At 40.5% G+C, this 16977-nt stretch overlaps 1 protein-coding gene across 3 annotated transcripts in view; it reads left to right on the top strand.

The window, feature by feature from the left end:
- NHLRC2 (NHL repeat containing 2) overlaps window positions 1-16977 on the top strand; it is an 82985-nt gene that overhangs the window by 36022 nt on the left and 29986 nt on the right. The window lies entirely within an intron of this gene.

Below are 16977 nucleotides of genomic sequence, written 5' to 3'. Positions count from 1 at the left end.
TATGCACAGACTATGCATTCATACACCCCTGCCTCTCTCTGTAACTCTCACACACATGCATCTCTCTCTTTCACAGACCACACATACATACATATTTATTTATTTGTACTTATATACCACCCCATAGCTGAAGCTCTCTGGGCGGTTTACAGTAACTAAAAACATTAAAACAAATATACAAATTTAAAAACACATCTTTTAAAAACAATTTAAAACACAATTTAAAAATTTAAAACAATTTAAAACACATGCTAAAATGCCTGAAAGGGAGGAAAGTCTTGACCTGGCACCAAAAAGATAACAGTATTGGCGCCAGGCACACCTCATCAAACAGATCATTCCATAATTTGGGAGCCACCACTGAGAAGGCCCTCTCCCTTGTTGCCAGACTCCGACCTTCCCTTGGAGTAGCCACCCGGAGGAGGGCCTTTGATCTTGAACATAGTGTACGGGTGGGTTCGTATCAGGAGAGGCGTTCCATCAGGTGTTGTGGTCCCAAGCCGTGTAAGACTTTATAGGTCAAAACCAGCACCTTGAATTGAGCTCGGAAACATACAGGCAGCCAATGCAAGCGAGACAGAATCGGTTTTATATGTTCGGACTGTCTGGTCCTGTTACCAATCTGGCTGCTTCATCCCATCTTCAAAGGGAGCCCCACGTAGAGTGCATTGCAGTAATCTAATCTGGAGGTTACCAGAGCATGGACAACTGAAGCCAGGTTATCCCTGTCCAGATAGGGACGTAGTTGGACCATCACCGAAGTTGGTAGAAGGCACTCCGTGCCACCTAGGCTACCTGAGCCTCAAGTGACAGAGATGGTTCTAAGAGAACCCCCAAGCTACCTGCTCCTTCAGGGGGAGTGCAACCCCATCCAGGACAGGTTGGACATCCACCATCTGGTCAGAAGAACCACCCACTAGCAGCATCTCAGTCTTGTCTGGATTGAGCCTCAGTTTATTAGCCCTCATTCAGTCCATTGTCGCAGCCAGGCACTGGTTCAACACATTGACAGCCTCACCTGAAGAAGATGAAAAGGAGAAATAGAGCTTCGTGTCATCAGCGTACTGATGGCAATGCACTCCAAAGCTCCGGATGACCACACCCAACGGTTTCATGTAGATATTGAACAGCATGGGGGACAGAACTGACCCCTGCGGAACCCCATACTGGAGAGTCTAGGGTGCTGAGCAATGTTCCCCAAGCACCACCTTCTGGAGGCGACCTCATTTGGTCTTTCTCTGTCACTCACCACACATACATCTCTCTCTCTGTCTTCCAAGTTCTTCTCTCCTTCTCTCACACACATGGGCGTCCACAGGAATTTTTCCAGTAGAGGGGTTTTTTTCCATGTCAGTGGTGTGTGTGTAAATTTTTCCATGCTGATTTCTCTCAGAAAATTAGAATGGAGTCTGTATGTCCTGCCTAATATCTCAGGTTCTAAAAATCCTAGAAGCTTAACTTTTTTTAAAAAAAATGAAAGCTGTGAATATTGAGATGATGGTTTATCCCATGGGTACCAAAGAAGGTTTTTGTGGGTGCCAGGTTGGCAACCCTACTCTAGACAATGTCAGAATCTAACATTGAATGGCTATTGTTATAAATTGGGTTTATGTTCCAGAGGTATATTCCAAGGGCACAAATCTCTTTACATATAAAAAAATTGTTCCTTTTTATTATGAGTTATAAAAATATGAGACAAGAAATACTTGTAAAGACAACATGTTTTCACTTTATAACAGTAAATATGCCCAAGAGCTTCTCTTGTAACCATCTGTGTGAGCCTACTATCCCAAACAGATAACACATAAAATTGACTTAACTATGCTAGCTGTCTATTTTTGTCTTTTTTTCTTGTATATAAATACCAGAAGCACAAATATTCAAGCAAGAGAGCAAGCAAGAAAAAAGAGAGACTAAGGCTGCAATTGTATATACAGTGCCTTGCAAAAGTAATCAGACCCCTGACCAATGCTCTCATATTACTGAATTACAAATGATACATTGTAATTTCATTCTGTATATTTGACTGAAAGTCAAAATCAATTATTGATGTTGGTTTTATGTTGGGAAATGTTTGTAAGAAACATGCAAGCAACATGTTTCAGGGTTTTTTTATAAGTATTCAACCCCCACACATTAATATTTGGTAGAGCCACCTTTCGCTGCAATAAGAGCTTTAAGTCTTTTGGGGTAACTATGTACCAGCTTTGCACACAGTGTCAGAGGCATTTTGGCCCATTCTTCTTGGCAGATTCCCTCCAGGTCGTTCAGGTTGGGTGGACGTCACTTGTGGACCACAACTTTCAAAGAGCACCACAGATTCTCAATGGGACTGAGAATCAGGACTTTGACTGGGCCACTGTAGGACATTCACCTTTTTGTTCTTGATCCACTCTAGTGTTGCTTTGGCCTTATGCTTGGGATCATTGTCTTGCTGAAAAGTGAATTTCCTCCCAAGGTTCAGTTTTTTAGTGTACTGAAGCACGTTCTCTTGCAGTATTTCCCTGTATTTTGCTCCATCCATTCTTCCTTCAATTTCAGCAAGATGCCCAGTCCCTGCTGATGAGAAGCATCCCCACAGCATGAAACTGGCACCACCATACTTCACTGTAGAGATGGTTTGTCTTGAGGCATGGGCAGTGTTAGGTTTGCACCACCCATAGCGCTTTGAGTTTGGGCCAGAAAGCTCTATCTTGGTCTTATCTGACCACAAAACCTTTTCTCGCATTGCAGGTGGAGCACTCTCATGTTTGTTGGCAAACTCCAGACATGCTTTCAGATGGTCCTTTTTGAGTAAATGCTTTGTTCTTGCCACCGTCCCATACGGGCCAGTGTTATGCAGAGCTCTTGATATGGTTAACTGGTGCACAATTACTCCACTCGCAGCCACTGACTCTTTAGCTCCTTCCAAGTGATTGTTGGCTTCTCTGTAGCTTCTCTCACAAGTCTTCTTGTTCAAGTGCTGAGTTTTGAGGGATGGCCTTTTCTTGGCAGTGCCTAGGTGGTGTGATGTAGCTTCCATTTCCTGATTATTGATCCAACTGCTCACCAGGATATCCAAACACTTGGATATTATTCTGTACCCTTTTCCTAATCTATGCATTTCTATTACATTCTCTTTCACTTCTGTAGAATGCTCTTTGGTCTTCATTTTCCTTTAGATCCACAGCCTGACCGATGATCCTTCAACAGTTTTTATCCTGACAATGTGACAGCAACTTTAATGGTTCACAGGTGGAGGCCAATGGTAAGGTAACTGTGTCCTTGACAGGGCAATTTCTTTCATCTGTGTAAACTGGGAACTTCCACAGCACAGGGTTGAATACTTATTCAAGCAACATGTTTCAGTTTTTTATATTTCTTACAAACATTTCCCAACATAAAACCAATGTCGCCTTACAATAATTGATGTTGAGTTTCAGTGTTTCAAAATAAAATATCACACAGAACGAAATGTACCACTTGTAGAGTCTCAGTAATATGAGAGCATTGGTCAGGGGTCTGATTACTTTTGCGAGGCACTGTACATACCTGGGAATAAATCCTTTTTAACTTAGTAGAGCTTTTTGAGTATACATCTATAAGATTGTTCTGAAAAACTGTAGCTAAAGTTAACTGTGCTTAGTTTCAACTTATTTAACCTAATTGGAAGAAATGGCAAACTAGTTAATGAAAAGTGAAAGCTTCCAAACTCCTCCCAGGTTCTTAGGAGGAAGAAAGCAAGGTGGAGGGGGGAGTGCATGTGTTTGAGGCTTGCTGTGGCTTGTTCACATCGTGCTAACCTATGGTTTAGCATGATGCTTGAATATAGACAAATAGTTCATTTCGTAACTTTGAATTACTTTTTTTTACTCTGTGTGTTCAAAGTACTATTATTTTACTGTTTTTAGAGTTCTTAAATAGAATTTTATATACATAGTGTTGGTAATAACATTTTATTAATGGTCTTATACTTTTCAACTTTCTGTACCACATCCTTTTTCTATTTTTATTCAGTGCTATTGAAAGCAAGCAGTACTAAATGCACTTTTGATCGAAGTGTGAAATGTTCTTGATAGCTGCATTCTTTATGAAAGGCACAAAGCTATGTATGAGCCAAGCACTGTGATCCACATATATTGCTTCGGTTTCAAAATGCAAGCTTTTTGGTGCATAGTTAGTATCTATTTATAAAAACATCAGCTAGTACACATGATCTTAAATAAATCATACTGAAACTTGTAAAGTAGTCATGATGAAGATGGTATTTAAGTGATATTGATAATTTGTGAGACAACTTAAATTTGCGTATTGAAAGAATATGTGGCAGGAGAGCGGCACATTCCTAAGCCCTGCCATATCAGAACAGAAATATTTGGTGGTAAAAAAAGCCATGTCCCAAGCAAGTGTAGCAGCCAGGAATTTTCACCTTTTTGGAATTATATTTTCAATATAGGATTTTCTTTCTCGTGATAATATTGTCTGAAAGTGGATGACAGCAATCTTAAACTTTGTGTATTTTTTTTTAACAAAAAGGCTCAAAGAGGGGATTGGATAAACTTTTAAAAACTTCTGTGTGATTAATTCACTAAAGTTTATTTTGATCTTTCATTAGATGCTGCAGTAGTTCCTAAAATGGCTTTCTTTTTAACTATTTTATATATAAAAAGTGGACATAAATACTTCATTTCAGTAGTATGTTACATTTTAAGCTCAAGACCAAACCAGAAATGGCAACTTTTTTTCAGAAATGCATCATAATGCTTTTTATTTACTTACTATTTTTACTTACAATATTTTATTATAATTATTTATACTTCCATTAAATTCCAGGGCAGCTTACAAAATTTCAAAATATAATAAAGCAAATTAAAAACATACAAATATTTTAAAAAAACCTACAGCAGCAGCATAAAAGCACCAGCCAAGATAAAACAGATCAAATAACCCTATGCACATTATAGAGAGCACCATGTGGACAGAAAACCATAGACACCGGCATATAAATAAATACCGTATATTCCGGGGTATAAGACGACTGGGCGTATAAGACGACCCCCAACTTTTGAGAAGATTTTCCTGGGTTAAAAAGTCATCTTATACGCCGGAATAACAGCCCCCCAACCACAGCCACAACTCTTCAACCCGCTTGCCCCCATAGCAACCCGCCCCCAGCCGCAAGAAAGACCCTGATCCCCGTTTAAAAAGGCAGCGTCCCTCTCCCCTTTCTTCCCTGTGTGGCCAGCGCCCCCTCGCCCCATAGCCCGCACCGACCTTTGCCCACCAAGAAGTGGATGTCGCTGAGCACCTCGTTCTTGAAGAGGAAGGCGAAGCACTCCTGCACCGTTGGCTTCGTCGCCTGCCAGTTGTAGGCCGGCTCCCGCGGCGCCAGCAGGCCGGAGGCGGTGGCGGCGGCGGAGGGCGCCGAGGAGGAGCCCGCAGGGGCAGCTGTCGGCAGCGGGTTCCCGCCTCCGCCGCCTCCTGCTGCTGCTGCTGCTGCCGCCGCCCGGTGGTTGTGCGTTAGCGGAGGTGCTGGCGCGGCCTGCGGCGGCAAGAGCAACAAAAGCAGCCCGCCGTTGGCCGCCCGAGGAGGAGCAGCCGCCGCCGCGGCCCCGTCGCTCACCTGAGCAGCCGCGGGCGGAGGAGCAGCAGCAGCGGCGGGAGACGGCGCAGGTGAGGCCGCCATGGAGGAGAAGGACGCGGGGAGGCTGCTGCTGCTGCTGCTGCTGCCGCCGCCCGGTGGTTGTCCGTCAGCGGAGGCGCCAGCGCAGCCTGCGGCGGCGACAGCAGCGAAAGCAGCCCGCCATTGGCCGCCCGAGGAGGAGCAGCCGCCGCCGCCGCAGCCCCGTCGCTCGCCTGAGCAGCCGTGGGCGGAGGAGCAGCAGCAGCGGCGGGAGGCGGCGCAGGTGAGGCCGCCATGGAGGAGAAGGACGCGGGGAGGCTGCTGCTGCTGCTCCCCACCCCGGCCGCCATTTTGCGGCGGAGGAGGCCGCGCAGGAGATGGCGGGGACGGAGGAGCAATGGGGATTCCCCTCAGGGGAGGGGACGCCGGGCCAGGCTGCACGTAGGAGAAATACTATATTCCGGCATATAAGACGACACCCGGCGTATAAGACGGCCCCCAACTTTTGTGAAGATTTTCCTGGGTTAAAAAGTCGTCTTATACGCCGGAATATACGGTACACGTTCATAGCCTAAGTAGTGCTTGTGCCTAACTTAGAGGTGATTAAATCATGGCAGAATGGATTAAAATGATTTAGCTTGATTTTTGAATTAGCCAAGTTAGCTTGGGTGCGCTAAGATACTTCCCTAATATGAAACATTTTTAGCACTTACACAGTTAATCTTTAAATTAAGGATTTTTAAAAATTATTTTCACAATGAAGCTACAGACTGAACCCGCGGCTCATAGCACAACTGGGAGAGCAAACAAAGTGTTTCTGTTGTCTACTATCCCATCTTCCCAGTTTAGGGATTCTACCCACTCAGCTAAGGTCCTGCAATCTTTTTAGGTACTTTGATGCTGTGCTGACCCTTTGGGTAGCACAGTATGGAGAGAACATCCATCTCATTCATCTGTCTCATTTCAAGTCAGTTTTCACTCGAGCCCATGCAACATATTTCAAAGCAGCAGCTGTACAGAATGAAGATGAAAGTGTCAGAAATGCTTCCAGTAATTTATAAGGCAAACACACGTTTCATAGGTCATAAGTGAGCACCTTCAGCCCTGGGAGCTAGGTGTAGCTCTCCAGGCCCCTTCCTCTCTGTCACTTGGGATTCTCCCTAGTTACCCCCCTCCCCAGGCAACATCCCTTCTATCCAGGCCACATGCCTGACAAGCCCTGCTATGCTGGATGTCCTTGAGTGTTTTTGCCTGGCTGTGATGTTGAACCGTGATGTGCTTGAACTGTGATAATGTCTCTTGCTTGCCTGGGTGGAGAGGGGTTGTGATGGGGGGGAGACATTAGGCTTTGTGTAGCTGGATGATAGTCTCCTGTAAAAGGGTAAGAGTGACATCCATTGCTCTACCCACCTTTGCATCTTGCCCTGCCCACTGCTGTCATGCAGCCCCCAGAAGGTTGCTGTGAAGCAAATGTGGCCCTCAGGTGAAAGGAAAAAAACTCCCCATGTCTGTCGTGTATAAAAGTTACAATAATTGTGCTGATTTTGTTTGTGTCTTTATTACCAGTCACATTATCAGAAAATTTGAGGAAGTGCTGCCTTTTTCTCTATTGCAATATCATAATTAGTATGTACTCTGTGTGCCATTGTGTAACTGAACTTTGCTGTAAGATAAATTTCACCCTACCCTTGTGTCCTGGAGGCAGAACTATGAGGATTTTGAAAGAAGGATATTAGTAAAAAATATTTTTCAGCTTGTATAGAAAAACACAGTTGCTATATAGCCAATCCTGGCTTTAGTTTTCTGTGATTCTCCTCATTAAATATGCATACAGCTTCAGGGAGGTAGGGAAAGGGAGCAAATTGAAGTCTCAAGAAGCTGATCCTTTGGGCCAGACAGCATTTTAATGATGATGCTTCAATTTCATTTCATTTGTAAAAGGGTCTGTGACCCCATACCTGCAAATTTTATATAACATTTCAGTGTACCACTGCAGTTAACCATGTAGCAAATGGATTGTATTCAGTTAAGTCCTACTCAGAGAAGACCTACTGAAATTAATGAATTTAAGTTAGTGATGCCTATTAACTTCAATGGGAATGGCTCTGAATAGGGCTAGCTTGGAATCCCACCCCATGTTTGGAAAGTTAAGCAGACAGATATTAATTGTTCCTACGTTGTCAAGGTCAACAGCAAGGAGTCTTTCATTGACAATGTGCTGAATCATCATACTTCAGGTTTAAGGAGAGTGTAATACTGCATTGTGCTGTGTTGCAAAGATGCATAGTACTACCATGTATCTGAGCATTACTGGCTCATTTCTGTAAAAACGGGTTGGCTATACTTCAGTAGGATCCTGCAAGTCGAACCTGAAAGTGAATGTAAATCAAACTTATCTCTATGTGTATGCTGATCTTATTGATTGAATTGGCACCACTATATTGATAAAAAAATATTTCCAAAATGAGAAATCATGTAAATAAAATATATTAATTGCCATTTTGTTAACAAAAAAACCCAAACTACTTTACCACAAAGAGAAATTAAACAACTTTGATTGCTGTAAACCACCCAGAGAGCTTCAGCTATGGAGTGGTATACAAGTGCAATAAATAAATAAACTTGAGCAATAAAGCAACAATATCAATAAAAATAGAAGCAACAAAAAAACCCTCTAAAACATTTTAATAGCCTCAAAAGAAAAATATTTTAACTTTCCTCTTATAATGAGGTGGCTTCACAGTTCCATGGGAATCTGCTTTCAGAGTTGCAGCCCTACCCTAGAAAATGCCCAGTCTTAGTCCACTAAGTTTTAATTTTATTTATTTTTAGGCTGTAGTGTGGTGGTGGGAGAAGGGTAGAAGTGTGTTATAAACTTTGTTAATATTAGAGCTCTTTCAACTGATCTGGAGACTTAAAATAAATAACCTTTTCTCTAGGAGAACGTTACAGTAGCTGCTGTTTATAGTCTTTGTTTTTATTTCTTAAAAACATGTTTATCTACTGTGTGCAATGTAATAGCTTAGGAAGCAGACTGAATGTTTGAAATTTTTTAGTGAAATCTCTAATAAGAACATAAGAAGAACCTGCTGGATCAGACCAATGGCACAACTAGTTCAGCATCCTGTTCTCACAGTGGCCAACCAGCCCACAAGCAGGACCTGAGCTCAAGAGCACTCTCACCTCTTGCAGTTTCCAGCAACTGGTATTCAGAAGCTTACTTTCTCCGACCGGGGAGGCAGAAGATGGCCATCATGGCTAAAAGCTATTGGTAGCCTTATCTGCCATGAATTTGTCTAATCCTCTTTTAAAGCTTTCTAGGTTGGTGGCCATTACTGCCTCTTGTGGGAGCCAGTTCCATAGTTTAACTATGTGCTGTGGGAAGCTTCATTGGATCTCCACAAGTTCTAATGTTGTGTTAGAGAGGGAGAAAAACCTTTCCCTATGGACTTTCTCCATGCCATGCATAATTTTATAAAGTTCTGTCATGTCACCTCTTACCTTTTCTCTGCACTAAAAAGCCCCAAATGTTGCAACCTTTTCTCATAGGGAAGTCGCTCTGGATAGGACATATCCTTTCTCCAGGAGAGATTGAAGAGAGATACACACACCCAGTTCTTCCACTAGCCTGTATGAGAGTAAGTGTGTGGTGTCAGTGTTAGTAATTTTGGATTTAGAAAATCCAGCTTCAAATCTCTGTTCAACATTAAAGTTCACTCACTGGCCTTGGGAAAGTTACTGTCTCTCAGCCTATCTACCTACCTCTCGGTGTTGTGAGGGTAAAACAACCTTTTACAGAATCTTGTGTTCCATAGTAGGGAAATGAGGTGTCAGTGTGTCTAAACAACAATTATAACAACACCTTAAGTTCATTCTTTCCTTTTATATGGCCAAACTATTATGCAGGAGAGATGGGAGAATGTGAAACAAACTAGAGTATACTAATGGCCTACTTCTCCTTGAGTTGGCAACCTGTGTGTCACCTTTACAACTTTAGATTACAAGTTTAGAGCTCATGTGATGGAATGTTCTCTATACGTATTCAAGAAATGAAGATTTTTTCTACACAGAGAAAACTAGCATGTCAGGAAGAGACTACAAGGCTAGAACCATTTTCCCACACATCTAGTTTCTCTCATGGATGACAGAGGTCTCCAAGTGGGTACTGTAGCTCCCCCCCTCACTGGATCGTCACCTTGTAGTGGTGAGTGGGCTTGCGTGTTCCAGTGAACCCTGTGAGCAATGCCGTTGGGAGTCATATACTCCCAGAAGGGTCACCCATGGCGGTAAGGTCAAGGGAGAGGAACCAGACAAAGAACGATCCAAGAAAGTTCTCAACGGCAGAACAGGCGGAGGATAACAATGTGTATGTTACAACAGCTGTGAAGGCGGATGAAGGCTGCAGCAGATAAAGGACTTCCAATCGTCATGGTACCCATGCCATTGGATCAAAGCCTTTTTCTGTTAAGATTGTGTGTTGAGCGTGGTACACCAATCTTCCCACATAAAACAAATTCATGCACAGGCGTTTTCCATAACAAAAGTCCCATGGTGATTGGCAAATGTGAAATCCAGAAGCCTCTGGTCATGGTCTGGTACATCGGCGGTGGATACAGATTCAGACGGATCCATTGTTAAAGACTATATTTTGGAAGACAATCTTACTTGGTCACAAGTGATCACCAAGAAGAACTGTAGCTCCCCCTACAGCTCAGAGACAGGAAACGCTTTAACAAATGTTTTTTGCTCCTCCCTCATTGCTGAGGCTCAGTTTCATTTGTGTCAAGAAATTTTTGTATGGTGCAGTATTCCATCACATTAGCTCATATCTGTAGTTTAAAGTAATAGAGCCCAGGCACAGGTTTATTAGCTTGTTTTCTTTTTATCAAATTGGCCTGTTGCTTTGCAGCTGTTAGTAGAAGAGAGATTCTCCCCCCCCCCAGTAAATAGGATGGTCTTAATTAATATCAGTATTAATAGTGAGGAAATCTGGGAGTATATAGAGCCTACCCTAGTCCATTCAAGTATGGCAAAATTGTGTATCTTAGCATTCCTATATACAATGAAAACCAGTTTTGTAGGAAAGGTAAAAAGAATGTAGTTATGAGGACTTTAATCTATCCGCATCTGTAGTTTATTGTTGGTGTTTATAGCATGACTAAAATCACAAAGCAAAAAAATTGCTTTGATACTGCAGAACAGCAGTGGCAATGAGAATGTATATACCCTAATAAGGATAAGCTGTATTGCTTTGAAGCTACTTCCTGGCTGGAATGTGGAGTTTAATTACATAAAACTGAAGGAATTACTTTGTTCTTTTTATTAGGGTAGCTGTTTTATAGTAAAAGTACGTTAGGTAAATCCTTTCCATAGAAGGATTGCAAAGGGTATCTGGGCATTCTACTTGCATAGTGAGAGGCATGTTTAAGTACAATATTTTGGTTTCCTGTGGGATTTTTCAATAAGGCCCATCTGCTATACCTATTATTTTTAATTTTCCGCAGTGTGTCTATTTTATATTAAAAATAACATTTCTTGCTCATGGAAAAGATTAAACTTTTTTTGTAATATGCTTCATTGTTTAAAGTAAAGGAGACTGTGTATAAAATACTTCTGTGGTAACTTCTTTTTCAGTTTGTTTTTGTAGACATTGAGCAAAGCCAATTATTTACCGGAACCTTGTACTATTAACCGCTGTTGTGCTATAGTAAGTCCTTGGTACTTGCCATGATCCTGCAAGTGATTATAAAAGTAGTGAGAATCTCAATGTAATTGTGCTCAGAATTGTGGAATACACAATATGTTTTGCAAAGTGTATCTCAAGAGATTCACCTGTGTATGGTGGTAGTTCTTCCCTTTTTCCTTTTTTAAATATAACACAGTTTTTTCAATTGCTCAATGCCAAAATTGTTTGCTCAGCAGCAATACAAGTTTGAGTCTTCTGTGTGATTAAAAAAAGGTGGTCCATCTTGTGATGGAATACAAATTTTGAGTCCCATTAAGATTACTGCTTTTTTCCCCTTCAGAATATCTAGGGAAATATTTCTAGGATCTCGTGCAAAAGTAATTTTCTTACAGGAAGATTTGACAACTAATTTTTACTACATAAGCCTTTTCCATTTAAATAGGGCATATTGTCTTTAAAACATTTCACAAAATCTAAAATTCACAATTATTATATATCTTGACCTGAATATTTAACAATCTGTGTAGAAATCTGAACAATTTTAATTATGTTAACACTGCATAGGAGTGGTATGTGCTGTGATTTCTGAAGCTCAGTGCTGAATGGCAATAGATACAGATTCCTACATGGCAAAAAATCCAAAAATTAGAGGGTGGGAAGTATCTTTATGTGTGAGAACTGCCCCTTGATTTGTACTTCGAGAGCTATATCAAGATGTAGACACTATGTTTTTTGTTTGTTAAATTTCTGCCCCACCTTTCTTCCCAAAGGAGCCAAAGATGGAAAACAACAAAGCAGCAGAACCATACCATAAAAAAATTAAGAACATCTAAAAACATTTAAACATAAGATTTCCAATAAAGCTCCCCGTTCATGCAAATAATTCCACTTCTGCAGTGGAACTTCTTTTCCCCATATGTGCCTCAGATCTGTTCTAGGGGTTCCCCCAGCCCTCTGGAACAATTCAGGGAAGGTGCATGGGAGGGAGGGGACATTTTGTTGCACAAGTTGAAGCCTTTGTTGGATATGACATAAGGCAACTTATTTGTTGTATAGAAACTATAAACTCTGAGGCAAAGGTGTAATATATCCTCAGCTACCTTTATGTCACTAGTTTGTATAGTAATATAGTCTTCACCAGTAACAACCTGTGAGGTTTTCAAGGGCAGCCCCATGTTGACTGCATGACAGTAGCAAAAATTTAAAAGCAGCTAGTAGAAGAAGGGCACATACTATAACCCCTGTGTTGTTATATGAAATATTAGACAACTGAGTGTTGTATTCGGCATAGTGCTTGGGGGGAAAAGGTTGTGGTTTTTAAATCTTTGCAAAGATCCCAAATAACTGTCGTGCTAAATAGGCACCTTTATTTTAGGAATATAATTTGTGTGTATTTATGATGTGTATTTATCACATCATTTATGTCAAGATCCTGTGACATTTGATTGGTAATTGGAGGTGATGTTACATCAAGCATATTAACTGGCATATTACAAAGTTTGTCTTATTCTTTTTTCTTCTTCTCTAGAGCAGGGATTGTCAGCTGGAAATCTGTGGCCTAGATGTAGCCCCCAAAGCAGTTTTTATTTGCATATTTGTGTCCAGTGCAGTGTTATGCCTGTGTATGTTTTTTCATATCTGTGAAGCTCTGAGTGTACATTTTTTATGGAGTTTACTGTTTGGAATAGTATGACATTCATTATAGAAACTTGTCCATCTCTTCTGTAAGGCAAGTAGGTAAATATATTCCCCATATAATAATTTTACCATAAATGTGTGTTTTGTCCAAGATAAAATATAATGTAAGATAATCTAGTTGTACAAGAAATTTAAAATAAACATTTCAGTTTAATCCACGATAGGAAACCTCTGGCCCATGGGCCAGATTAGTCCTGGCACAAGTTCCATTTTGGCCTGTGAGCCTGTTTTTCCCAAGCCATGCTCATCTGTCCAACACCTGAGGTCATATGAAATGTCAGGTGTGGGCACACTTGCAGTGGAAGAGTTGGGACTAAATGAGACTTGCTGCCAGTACTGATAAGCTGATCAGTGCTTACAGCATGCCACACTTAATTGAACTATGGATTTCGCTCCCAGAGGAGGCAGCAACGGCCACCAAGTTGGATGGCTTTAAAAGAGGATTAGACAAATTCATGGAGGATCAGGCTATCAGTGGCTACTAGCCATAGTCGCAGGCAGTATGCTTCCATATACCAGTTGCTGGAAACCACAGAAGGACAGAGTGCTCTTGCACTCAGGTCCTGCTTGTGGGATTCCCAAGGGCAACTGGGTTGCCACTGAGAGAAGAGGATTATGGGCTAGATGGGCCATTGGGCTGATCCAGCAGGCTCTTCTTATGTTCTTACGCACTTTGGACAGGGTTTGGCTATGCTATGGAATTTCCGATCAAACATTCAGTAGGATAGCCAATCTCTGCCCAAAGCAGGCTTGCTGATTGGTGCTGACAGCTCTTGCTTGTTCCTTTGCAGCTGCATCTTTACCTACCCCATAAAGCTGGGCTTGCTGTAAGCACAAATATTAATTTGCATTGTCTGCTTGAATTCAAGCTGGCGATACAAAGGATGTTCATCTGCAGGTGCAGCTTGAGCCATGCCTGTAAAGGAATTGAAGGCAGCAGTGCAAACAATTTTCCTTTGCTATACCCCTGATTTGGCCTGATTAGCTGAGAGGTGAGGGAGAGGAAAGCATTATGTTTGTTAGATGCCACATGTGATCAAAGAATAAAAGCATTGAATTGTTTACATTTACAGAGTTTTAAGCATGCTTGCTTTACATAAAAGATATCTGCTATACTTTCAGAAAAATTACATATAGTGCTAACTGAACTTTTGAAGGGAAAGTTTGCATCAGGAAAGTATGAAAAAATAAAAATGCACTGGCAAGCCAATCTTGATGCATGTTTATTTGAATGTAACTCATGTGATTTTCAATGGAATATAGTTCTGAGTAACTGCAGTTTTCCAGCAGTGACTTCGTTTGGGTTATCAAGCCCAAATGTTAGTTACTAAAAATGTCCACCAGAATGCACTCTGTTTTCAAACAAAGTATTCACTTTTTATAAATAAATCTGTTAATCACTTTTCTGGGGGAAATTATTTGTTTTTGAGGAAGGATCCTTTCAGGAACATTGAGTCTCTTATCAGTTTTTCAGAGTTATTGATTATATAATGTAAATCCATACTAAAAGAAAATGAACAAAAGCATGTGAATTGAAATATATGCTTAGTACATACATTTGCTTACAGATCATCCTGTATTTCACTCTTTCTCATTTTTCCAAATACTATTCATTTGTGATACACGAGAACTCCATTTGTACTTAGAAGACTTTGGAGCCATACATAATAGAACTAAGTACAGAGTATCTTTCTCTTTCCTTATCTTATACTTCTGGTTCTGACGGTGTTCTCATTGGCCAAGAAAGGCTGTGGAGGTTTTGACTTAGGTTTCCAGAGGAAATTCCTTCCTTTTCCTGTACTCACCAGAGAGAAAAAGGAAATGGTGCTTCTAAGAAGTGTAGTTTTCTTCTTAGTTTCACTGCTGAATGACATATACTTCATCCTAAAAAAATTAAAATTTGACCCAGCTTTGACAAATGATGTAATTTCTGACTAGAGCTTTTTATATCTGAGTTTTGAACCTGTTTTCTGTAGTGTGCCAGAGAGTTTGCAAGAATTTCTGAATTCTTAGTGTTTAGCACATGCCACACAGATTTACAGATTCATTTTTCCAACTGGTATAACGTATGGGGCATGGCTGAAAGGGTGCAAAATCTGCCACTCACTCCAGACACTGATATCATCAAGCGAAAGTAACAAGTTGAATGAGATTTGTGAATACATGTCTTTTATCTTATATAAAACGTAATGTGCTGCATTTGGGGATAATGCTGCTGAGAGTGGTTCATTCTCTTCTGACAGAGACCCCATGTGGAAGAGCAGCCTGTCAGACATAATTTGCCTCCCTCCACTCCTCCTAAAAGCAGTCCAAGGAGTTTAGGAGAGGAGATTAGGAGAGGATGAAGTGTCCACACACATAGACAAACAAGAGCTAAATTCACAGGAAAGTTTGAGGATTCAAGGCCTGGAGGATGTGGTTGCTTTGTGAGCATGAAAAAAAAGGCTGGTCCATCTCTTATTCTTTCAGTGGCAGCTATATTGAAGCCATTGTTATTTTAGCAGGGTATGTGTCAGTGTAAGAAAATTGTGTACTTGGTCCTGCTCCTCCAGTTAGAATGGTAAGGAGAAGCTGGAGAATATGTTCGAGGAAGGAAAACCTCCTTCCCTCCCACTCTCATCAACCTTGACAGTCTTTTTAGCAGGTACTCTGTAATTATCAGCAGGGGCCTACAAATATCAACTTGGCTTACTAGCTAAGCTTCTATTCATCCTTACTACCACTTGGATCCCATCTCTCTGACATATGCAGAGAGCTTCCAGAAGAAACTATATTTTTTTATAATTAATTCTTCAGTATAGAGAATCTAACAAAAAGCAATGGTATGCTCTGTTTTTTTACCTTCCCTAAATTGTTGTGCAAGTGATAAGTCCATCTCCCTTCCAATCGCTCTGGCAAGCAGTATCTGGAGAACTAAGTTGTATGTATGTTGCTTGGATTTTTTTTATTTTCGGTTTTATATTCTGACAAAGGGCTTAAAATGAATTTGGGCCTTCATTTTTCTGCTCAACAAATTCTGATTCTGCATCCTTTTATTTCTTTTATCTTTATTGAATAAATACGCCTGCATAGGGCAAGACATAATATCTGCTTATTCTTTTACCTTACATTCTCATATTTTCCTCTGATACTTCATAATAACGTATTAATTTCTGAACCTTTAAACCCAATCTTTGAGCTCATAACCTGAATTTCTGGAACCGAGCTGTTTACATTTTCTTACAAATCTCAGAATTATTCATAAGGGCAGTCAAGTTAATAATTTATATCTGCTCCCAAAGTTCTTCTGTATTGTATATTCAATTATTGCAATAGTGAAAATACATAACACTGCATTTTTTCTCTCTGCTGGTACACCATTCTTAACAAAATTTAACAAACATCACTGGGTCCATTTCTACTTTCACCTAGAGCACCTCTTCTATTGTATGACAATTGCCCAAAACGTAACAGCTTCACACACCCATCACATGTGGTAGAAATCTTCTTTATTTATTTTATTATTTACTTATTTATTACATTTATATCCCACCCTTCCTCCCAGTAGGAGCCCAGACCAGCAAACAAAACACTAAAAACACTCTAAAACATCATAAAAACAGACTTTAAAATATATTAAAACAAAACATCTTTTTTAAAAAAGTTTTAAAAACATCTTTAAAAGGAATTCCAACACAGATGCAGACTGGGATAAGGTATCTACTTAAAAGGAATCTATTACAGGAATCTATTACAGCCTTCTTTGAAGAATATGGACTGTTATACAATGATGGGACTTTACTGTATATTTGTTTTTTCCTCTTTCTTTTGCAGACTTGATTGATTTGAGATTTCAGCCTGTTTTGTGATATTTTGTGTTATTTATTGATACTATTGTAGTTTTTAAAATTACTGTGTTCTAAATTGTTTATATTATATTGTTTTGTTCTTGCTATGGAAGCTGCTTTAAGGTCACCTGGTGATGAAAAGTGGCATATAAATATACTAAATA

This window comes from Rhineura floridana, chromosome 7 (genome assembly GCF_030035675.1).
Source record: "Rhineura floridana isolate rRhiFlo1 chromosome 7, rRhiFlo1.hap2, whole genome shotgun sequence".
Lineage (NCBI taxonomy): Eukaryota > Metazoa > Chordata > Lepidosauria > Squamata > Rhineuridae > Rhineura > Rhineura floridana.
Note: the sequence above shows the minus strand (reverse complement) of the source record. Positions and strands in the feature narration are given on the sequence as shown.